Source organism: the organism of the source record quoted next, unplaced genomic scaffold (genome assembly GCF_019419815.1).
Source record: "Pyrus x bretschneideri cultivar Hongxiangsu unplaced genomic scaffold, Pyrus_bretschneideri_v1 Contig12, whole genome shotgun sequence".
Lineage (NCBI taxonomy): Eukaryota > Viridiplantae > Streptophyta > Magnoliopsida > Rosales > Rosaceae > Pyrus > Pyrus x bretschneideri.
The window spans coordinates 2,467,410-2,476,618 of NW_025999413.1; the positions used below are offsets into that span (position 1 = coordinate 2,467,410).

Here is a 9,209-nt window from a genome sequence, read left to right on the forward strand (position 1 = left end):
ATAAATTCAATGTCACACCAACTGAAGTTTTGAATTCCAGCTCAAGGCAATAGAACACAGCCTAAGTATATAGTTTTAAGGTTACCAAAAAGGAAAGAAAAAGAGTGCACCATTGTGAAACCATAAGCTCCTGAAAACTGCAATATTAGAATCCCAAATCCATAACAAACACAGCCTTACTCAAAAACCTAAAAGCTACCCACAAAAATACAAAGACAAAACCCAAAGCACCAAAACGCAATTCATAACAGAAGCACACACAAGCCAATAATTTCAACGAGTTTAAAGCAAATGAGTCGTAAACCTCAAAAGTGAAGAGAAACAGGGGCAGAAATCTTGATCAAGCCGCTCAAGTTGCTATCTGGGCACCAAGCATTATGTATGAATCGAGAGGCAGAGCTGAGAGAGAAAACAGAGAGCTAAGAAGCGCGTATTTGGTTGTCGCTACCGTTCAACCTCCTCATCAGCTCCTTCATTTTGTCACGGACATAAGGAACAGCGTCAGTACACAGTGTTCTTAGCGTTTGGTAGGACTTGGTCCCAATTATCGCAAAATATACGGCCCAACATGCAAGAGTAAACCACCCGAAAGCTGGAACAAGGAGGAGCACCAATAGAACCAACGCAAGAGTTCCGCACAAGAGGCTGATGTTGTTCATCAGTTCATATATATTTGTATTGTTGGAAGCTTGGAGAATGTTGGCAGTCTGCAATGTCCCCGCGTAAGTGAGTAAATCAGCAATCAACATCACAACAGTGTTGTGGTCTGTGACAAATGGAGACGGTAAATTTCCGGTCGCATGCTTCACCTGGAGGAGAACTCCTAGGATGTTGAGGAGATGGAATATACATTTGTGTGCTGCCGGTGGAGATTTGTACCGACCACCCTCCTCCATAGTGCTGCTGTATTATAAACAACGCAGAAAGTTAATGAATGGGAAAATGATCTCTGGAACATTACTCTAATGATATCAGGAGTTCCTAATTTTCAATTCTTCCATATTAGTTAATGACATTGACATGTGTCATCAACCGTTAGAATATCTGCGCACAACTCAAACTCATTTGCTAGCTAATTAAGAACATGAGCTTATAAAAGACCGACGACGTGCGTGAATGAAAGAGTTTCAGAGAAGAATGGATTCAAAAAATTAAACAACTAAAAGATGATAACTAAAGAAAATGTACTAACCCAGCTGAGATTTGTGGAGAAGTTCCGACGTTCATAATGGGGATGTGGGTTCTTGGCATGGCGGAAGAGGAACGCGGCAGAGTTGGGGGAGGGAGGGAGGAGTGAGAGAGGATTGTGTTTGGCCTTGGTTGAGGCTGTTACTTAGACATAGGATTTCGGCTGTCAAATAGTTTTTGGACCCAAATTTCTCTATATTTACGAACATGCCATTGACTCAGTTACATGCTGACTCAACTTTGATTGTGACAACAAATAATTTTCTTTTGCATAATTTGCAGCAAAAAGATTAACAAATTTGATAGTGACTCAGTTACATGCTGATATCATTAGAGTAATGTTTTCCCATTCATAAACTTTCTGTGTTGTTTATAATACAGCAGACTATGGAGGAGGGTGGTTGGTACAAATCTCCATCGGCAGCACACAAATGTATATTCCATCTCCTCAACATCTAGGAGTTCTCCTCCAGGTGAAGCATGCGACCGGAAATTTACCGTCTCCATTTGTCACAGACCACAACACTATTGTGATGTTGATTGCTGATTTACTCACTTACGCGGGGACCTTGAACTGCATGAATAAAACACATTTTACCTGAATAATTCAACACAATCATGAATGAACAGAGGGATAGATGAGTGAATGGGGTCGGTAAGATATGCAGCTTCGTTTTTATATACATTCAACTTAGCTGACATGAAAAGACATTGTACAATTAACAGGACGAAACTGATCGTTCTGTTTCCCTAATAAACAGAAGAAAGAGAAGCAACATGATCTTCACACAAATCTAGCCCCTGCAGTCAAGGTGGCAAAATATATATCCTGTAGGTTAGGCAAATGTTTTAGCAGTTGACCAAAAAATATAAACTGTTTCGTTCTTATTCTAGCATCTAAGTTTTCAAGCACAAACATGCAAAGCAAAAAACATGCAGGATGCCTGTTTCCATAAGAAACAGAAGTCTAAGAAGTGTATTTTAGTTTAGAGAACATGCTGTGTATTTTCTAACAGCGAAAACATGAGCAAATATGATTGGGCAAAAACATATAATGAGCAAATATGATTGGGCAAAAACATATAATGGGCAGAAACATGAGAGAAAAATCCAAACCTCAAGAATATGATTTTATTACTGCAAATATGATTGGGTCGTACTCGAGGATCAAATGGGGACTTGAGATTTTGGTAACTGTGTAGAAGAAAAAGAACACCAATGGAACATTCCTAGAAACTAACCCTCCAACCCATCCAAATCAGATCAACGAATCAACCAAATTAGCCCAATCAGTAACCCTAAATTTACTGAACCAAATTTCCCAAATCAATAATTCTTAAGGATAAGATTATTTTTAACTATACACAAATTCACATGCTAGTCATTTGATACATTTAACTAATTCTGCAAGTTGTAAATGATTAAGAATAATTTAGAATGATACCAACTTGATTCTAGCTCATCTGACTCCTCTCTGATCTGTATTTGAAAAGCTGAGTAGCCAAGTTTGGAGAAGTCGTTAAATAATCACTATCTGGGGATTGAGAATAACCTGCATTCACATTGCACAAAATTCTATGGAAAAGGGGACAAATTAACATAATTAAAATAAGTATTAAGATGCAAATATTCTCAAGATAAATTATGCTATTAAATCAGAGAAACTGAGATGCAATGGAATATATACAAATCTAATCCAAGAAAGCAAACCAAAACCCTTACTATCTGAGAGAAATTGGGAGAGAAATTGGGATAGAACATCGTAGAGAGAAAGCAAGAGGAGAGATATACCTGGCTCTGGTTTAAGCGTCGAACGAACTCTTTCTCTCTCTCTCTGCAAACAATTTTAATTAAAAAAAATCCAAATTATGAGCACCGACTATCAATCAAATACCAAAATGAACTGTAAATCACAAACTCAATTCTCAATAATCAATTCCTTGATTCGGATACAAAATTTTCATCATTCTCTTATCTGTTTTCCTTTGTTTTGTGAGTTTTAACCTCAAATGGGATTACACAAAAAACATAACCTTCTCAGAAATCTACAGCCACTTTTACAAATTTCCATGAGCCAGCACTGGAGAATGAAACTAACAAAGCAACATAGAAGGAGGCAGACAAAAGAAATCAAAGAACCGAACACTCTCTTCATTAGCAAAAGCGTTTGAGAAATCTGACGAAAATAAGCCAAATACCCCTCTTCCTCAAATCCCGATGGTCCCCATGTTTTTCTCTGACTGTACCCCCTCTCCCACTCATGAAATCAAGGATCTGCAGCAATGGCGCCCAGAAACAGAATCTTGGCCTCCTGCCACAAACCGAGGAAGGCGAGGACGCCGTAGAACCAGTCCAACAGAAACATGGCGGCGGCGGCTGATTTTTCTCCGGGAGCAGATCGATCGGCGGGGTTGTGAGGGAAGTAGGAAAAAACCCACAAAGAATCGGAGTGGGAGAGGTCGAATCGGAGGGGAGTTTTGATTTGTTGTCATCCTCTTTCTCTCCCTCTGCATTTTTGGGGAAACAAAAACTGACGAAAGTAGGGGTTTGGTTGCTTTTGGATGTGAAAAGAAGAAGAAAAATAATGGTGCGTTGGCACCATGTTAAAAGAAGAAAAAAAATAATAATAAAAAAAAAAGTTTTGGAATGGTGTGCTGCATCTTGTGAAAAGAAAAAGTAGGAATAATAAAAATAATTTTTTAATACACAATCGTATAACGAGACCGATTAAAAATCATATCCGATATTACAAATAAAATTATTTGTATTATTTAAAAAAAAAAATTTTATTACCTATTGCCAGAGCTATTCAAGTACAACGGTGAAGATACAAAAGACAGTTACTGTTCATGAAGGGCAATTACTGTTCACTAGATGGATTAAATAGTGAATAGCCTGGAGAAAGTTTCCCACGGTGGATGTGCTTTAACGTGATGAACAACTTTTTATCCACAGTTGAAGACCTTAAAAATGTAATCCATACTTTAAATTGACACCTTCTAATAAATTCATATCCAACTTTATGAATCACTTTGAAATAGTTAAAAACCATTAAGTTTAGAAGTCATTAAAGATCCAAACACTTAAATAATTGTAGAGGAACAGTGAGGTGACCAATGTTGGCAGTTTTCACGGCCATCAACACAACTATGAAACCATGAGCATTAATCTTGCGACCTAGGCAAATTTCACCATCTCTAAACCCACCCTTTGCACACCCCAGGACCCCTTCTATTTACAATTGTTGTATTGTTTGCATGATACCATGCCTTCCATATTCAAATAATTACATACTAACCGAGAATAACAATATAAAATCGTCGCTCACCACATTTTCCCTATTTAAAAAACCACCCGAAAAACCACATTAATTACCATAGTTTTTAAGAATTCATATATGGCTGCAAAGAAAGAACTAACACAACATAAACATCCACACATGTATTTTTTGGAGGAACCAATTAAAAATTGTTGAAGAGCCAAGTAAAATTTTCAAAGTCAAAAATGAGAATAGAATGTATATAAAAACCAACTAAAGTTGCAATTTAAAAACAAATCCTTTTAATTTCACCATGAGACGACATGACACACCCCAACCGAGATCAGGGCATGCTGGCCGTCACGTGGAGGTGACGTAGCCATGTGCACAGTGCGGAAGCTAAAGGAAATAATATAAAAGTACGAATAATTTAAAACTAGCATATGAAATGTGACAAAATAAGTGCTAGCGTAAGTGAGACGCTGAATTCAGAGCCTAAAGATTACAGCAGTCCAAAGAAAAGATACAACAATAGTGCACCCGAAGGTGACCCTACATCGGTGCGTGTCTGTCAGAAATGCCGGGACGTCCTCTGGGAAAACCACCGAACCCGCTAAGCTACTAGAACCTGGAGGGGCGCAAAACAAAAGCGTGAGTGGGCAAAAACAAATTCTTTGAAAACCATTTCATAAAATACATTCTAACCCCTCGCCGTAAAACCTGTATACTTCCCAGAAAATAAACATATATACGTAGGTATAAATATGCCAAATATGCTCAAGGGTATGCCATCATGCTCAAAGGTATGCCGTCATGCTCAAAACCTCATAATAATATGCAAGTGCTCAGGTATAAATCGTGTCAAAACTTATCACTGGCAGCCGGAGTCACCTAAAGTGACCTGTACGGCTGAATCTAGAGCTCAAATCTTAATTTCAACAGCTAAACCTGCCCACGAGTCGGAACCACCTATAATGGTATGTACGACAGGCCTGGGTGCGATACATATAAACGCTCTAGTGCTACGATCACGTGAAGACTGTGCGAATAATCGCGGGTCACCTACGAGTCGGAACCACCTATAGTGGTCTGTACGACAGGACTGTGCACCTAACTTGGATCCAAGCTGAGCGTGTGGTGCGGGAGGTGAACAACACGTGAAGGACTGTGCCCTACTCTGGGCGGGAGCACTAACACCGGGGGTGCAGGTTATGAGCTCTCTAAGCATCTCTAATCACTATTGAATGCATATATGAAATAACGCTTACCTGGCACTTACCTGTGCCTCCACAGCACCATTAAATATATATACATACACATAACTGAATTTATAAATAAACGTAGATGCAACTAATCATGCATAACCACCAATTATATAAAAGAAACGGCATATAACGAATAAGCATTTATACTAATTTCTGGGAATTATATGTATATAGGAATATACGGAAAACCAAAAGCCCACGCACTGGTATGTGGAAGGGTCGTAGCCCCCCTGCCTCGAGTGTGCACGCTCGTCCTCGGGATAGGAATCACCTATGCGAATTAACTATAAAAACGTTAACTTTAAAGCACAACCTTCCGTTCAAAATAACTTCTCATACATTGCTCAAAATGGACAAATGAATATACCAACGTGCTCTACACAACCTCAGGATCACAACCATATTTTTAAAATAATTTTTGGACCTCTCACGCGCCCCCACGCGCCAAAATAGGCACGGACCTACGCGCCCCCACGCGCGGCCACGTGCCGTGCACACTGACGGTGTCAATTGACACCGTCAGGAATATTCCGTTAAAACTCCGGAATATTCCGTTAAACTTAACCGGATACCGTTACTGCCGTTAGGAATATTCCGTTAAAATTAACGGAATATTCCTGTTTCTTCTCCGGCCTACCCTCGCCGGACTCCGGTCACCGGAAAACTGGGAAAACTTTAAACTCACTATTCTCCTTCGTTTTTCAACCAATTTTCATGATTCTTGAACCAAAATGAAGCTTAGACCTAGGAGAATCACGATAAACTACTTTTAAAGGCTAAAAACCACGCGATCATACCTGTCTTCAAACTCAAAAACCGGCCAACTTCGAACCAAGCTTTCCCGACGTCCAAATTTGTCCAACGAAGCACTCCGAGGCTCCTGGGAACCTCACAAACACAACTACAAGCTTCAAAATCCCAAAAACTAGCTAGGTTAAATTTGCATGAACAGTACTCAAATCGGAGCTTAAGAAATCGACGTGAAAACGACTGGTTTCTCACCTGGAAATTGTACAGCTGCACTCCCATGAGCTTCACGAGCTCGAATATGGCCTTAGTTTCTTCGATCTGTGATGATTTGGTTTAGTTGTGTGTGTGTCCGTACGTTGCAGGAAGAAGAAGAAGAATAGAGGACTCAGGGGAGAGAGAGAGAGACAGGGAAAGTGACAGAGGAAGAGGGAGAGTGAGACAGTGTGTGTGCAGGTGTGGGTGTGGTCCAACACATGCCACACACACAAAACAACCAATTACGTCAAAAAAAAAAACGAACTAGGGGCAAAGTTGACAATTCACATGTACGTTTTAATATTTCCGGGACGGGATGTCACACGACATAAGGAAAGAAACAATTTGTTTTTGAGAACGGCCCGCTCACGAATAATATCAAAACATTAATACAACAACTGTTTTAAAAGTGTATAACCAACAAAAAAACATGAGTCAAAGGATCCTATCAACAAAAAGAGAAATGCGAAAAATATATAAGCAGAGAAACATAATCCCAGCACGCCAACACTTTATCCTTAAAACGGTAAAAGGGTTAATTGTTTACATTATTGATGTTATGACCGAACAAAAAAGGTTTACACGGCATTTATCTTATTATGTAACACCCGTCCCGTCTGTATACATTGAAAACCCAGAAGGATGTTATGGTGGAGGCAAGGAAGAGCAACAAAATTCCAATCTTTTTGCAGCAATCAAACTTGTAGATCCCACCAAAAACCCCCAAAAAAACATGCTAAACTTCTTCATTCAACGGAACTTGTTCTTTCGGCAAATTACTACGATTTCCAGGTGAATGGATAGTGTGGACCACCAATTTGTTTCGGTTTGCACCCTTACCATAAACACACAAACCCATCCTTGTTTTTTCTATTTTGACTTCTTTCTTTGTATTGGATCCTGGGGCAATTTCTCTATATATCTGTATCATTTTTCAAATCTTGTTAATGTTTCGAGCCTTAATCAATTCCTTTACATTTTTAACCAAAACTCCTCCTAGAATTTGTTGTTCGCTTTGATTAATCTCTTTCACCATTTTATCTACCTTGAATCACAAATTATCTTTTAGAAAAATATGTTTAGCTTTTAGGTCTTAGACTAACACAGTCAAAAATTTAAAAATTTTAAATATGGAAGTTGTGATTTTTTTGGAAATATGTTTGGTTTGTTGAGAGATTGCAGTTGTTAACAGCACTTATCAAAGCACTTCGGGAAGGATGAGACGGTTGACTACTAGAAAAACCTAACAAAAAGACCAACCAACCAAAGTAACTAACCTTCGAAGAACGATTTGGTAAAGTGAGGACGCAAAAAAGAAAGGAAGCAACCAACATAAAACAAACAAAATGCCTAACAACATTTGATAAACAATTGAAAACACTGGGTTAAATAAGAATCACAGAGACACCAAGAGACTTTCAAACAATAACAGAATTACATAGACAAAATTTAAACCAAAAAAAAAAAGAAAGAACCATTGGACCTCTGGAGAATCAGAGGTTTCAAAGATAAGCAAGAATGAGAAACAAAGCTTAGAACAAACATATCATATAAGCCGAAAAAAAACCAAAGTCATGTTAAAAATGATAAAATCGCATTGTCTGAAATGGTAAGCATGGGGAAACAATGTATTGAAGTTCAGGACGTACCAAAGGCTCGATTGAAACGTAATGGCTCAGAACCCCTTGATTAAAGGCAGCAGCAAGAGTAGATTATGATTCTTTGATGTGAGTGCGATCTAAACTGCAAAAAAGCAGTGAGACTTAGATTAAGAATTTGAGGTGCAAAGAAACAGTTACACTAAAAGTAACTTAAATTGTGATTGTATAATGGACTCAATCTGTGAAAGTGAACTAAATAAAGGGTAAGTCTCAGAACATTAAACATAAAAACTGAAACACCCCTATCTCTCTGCAAATCTTACAAACAAAATCCCAAACGTAATCCTTGAAATCCAAACAGACCTAATTCTGAAACCGTTTCTCTCGGACACCCTATACCATAGAAAATGCACCCTATACCCCAAACATAATGCTCAGTGGGCAGATAGCAATTTGTGCAGGTTGATCAAGATGTCACTAATTAGTTTTTGCCAACAGATGGTTAACCATTTTGCCAAATATTTTTTTGCAGAAAGTGGACCATGTTTAACTTTAAAAGACGATCTCTATTTTGCCTAGGGTTAGATTAAGAGCAGTGCCGATTGACAGATGGAGAGAACTGAATGGTACTAACCGAAGCACAACAATCCTCCAAAGGAAAACAAACAACGAAATGACTTCAAGAAAAATCTGTATCATTTATTCAGTGAAGCATCATAAGTTGGAAAAGAGTAAAATTTAAATTGAAAAACAATAATCTAACATAGACAAATTTATAACAGAAAACCATTAGAATCTTTACAGAAACCAACAAAAATGGTTGCAAGTTAAAATTCTTAAATTTTGATATTTGGCTTTAAATTTCCCTAGTGTTTATAATAATTAGTGAAA

At 38.2% G+C, this 9,209-nt stretch overlaps 1 long non-coding RNA gene across 3 annotated transcripts; it reads right to left on the reverse strand.

Moving 5' to 3' along the window:
* Positions 1-118: 118 nt before the first annotated feature.
* LOC125474360 lies at positions 119-3,832 on the reverse strand. Of its 3 annotated transcripts, none has more exons than XR_007255942.1 (3): positions 2,980-3,832; positions 2,637-2,740; positions 119-1,762 (listed from the first exon to the last, which is right to left on the reverse strand). It is a non-coding gene; the product is annotated as an uncharacterized LOC125474360 (long non-coding RNA). The 3 variants fall into 3 exon arrangements; XR_007255941.1 differs by having other exon boundaries at positions 2,633-2,740; XR_007255943.1 differs by lacking the exon at positions 119-1,762 and adding an exon at positions 1,772-1,989 and having other exon boundaries at positions 2,633-2,740.
* Positions 3,833-9,209: the final 5,377 nt, after the last annotated feature.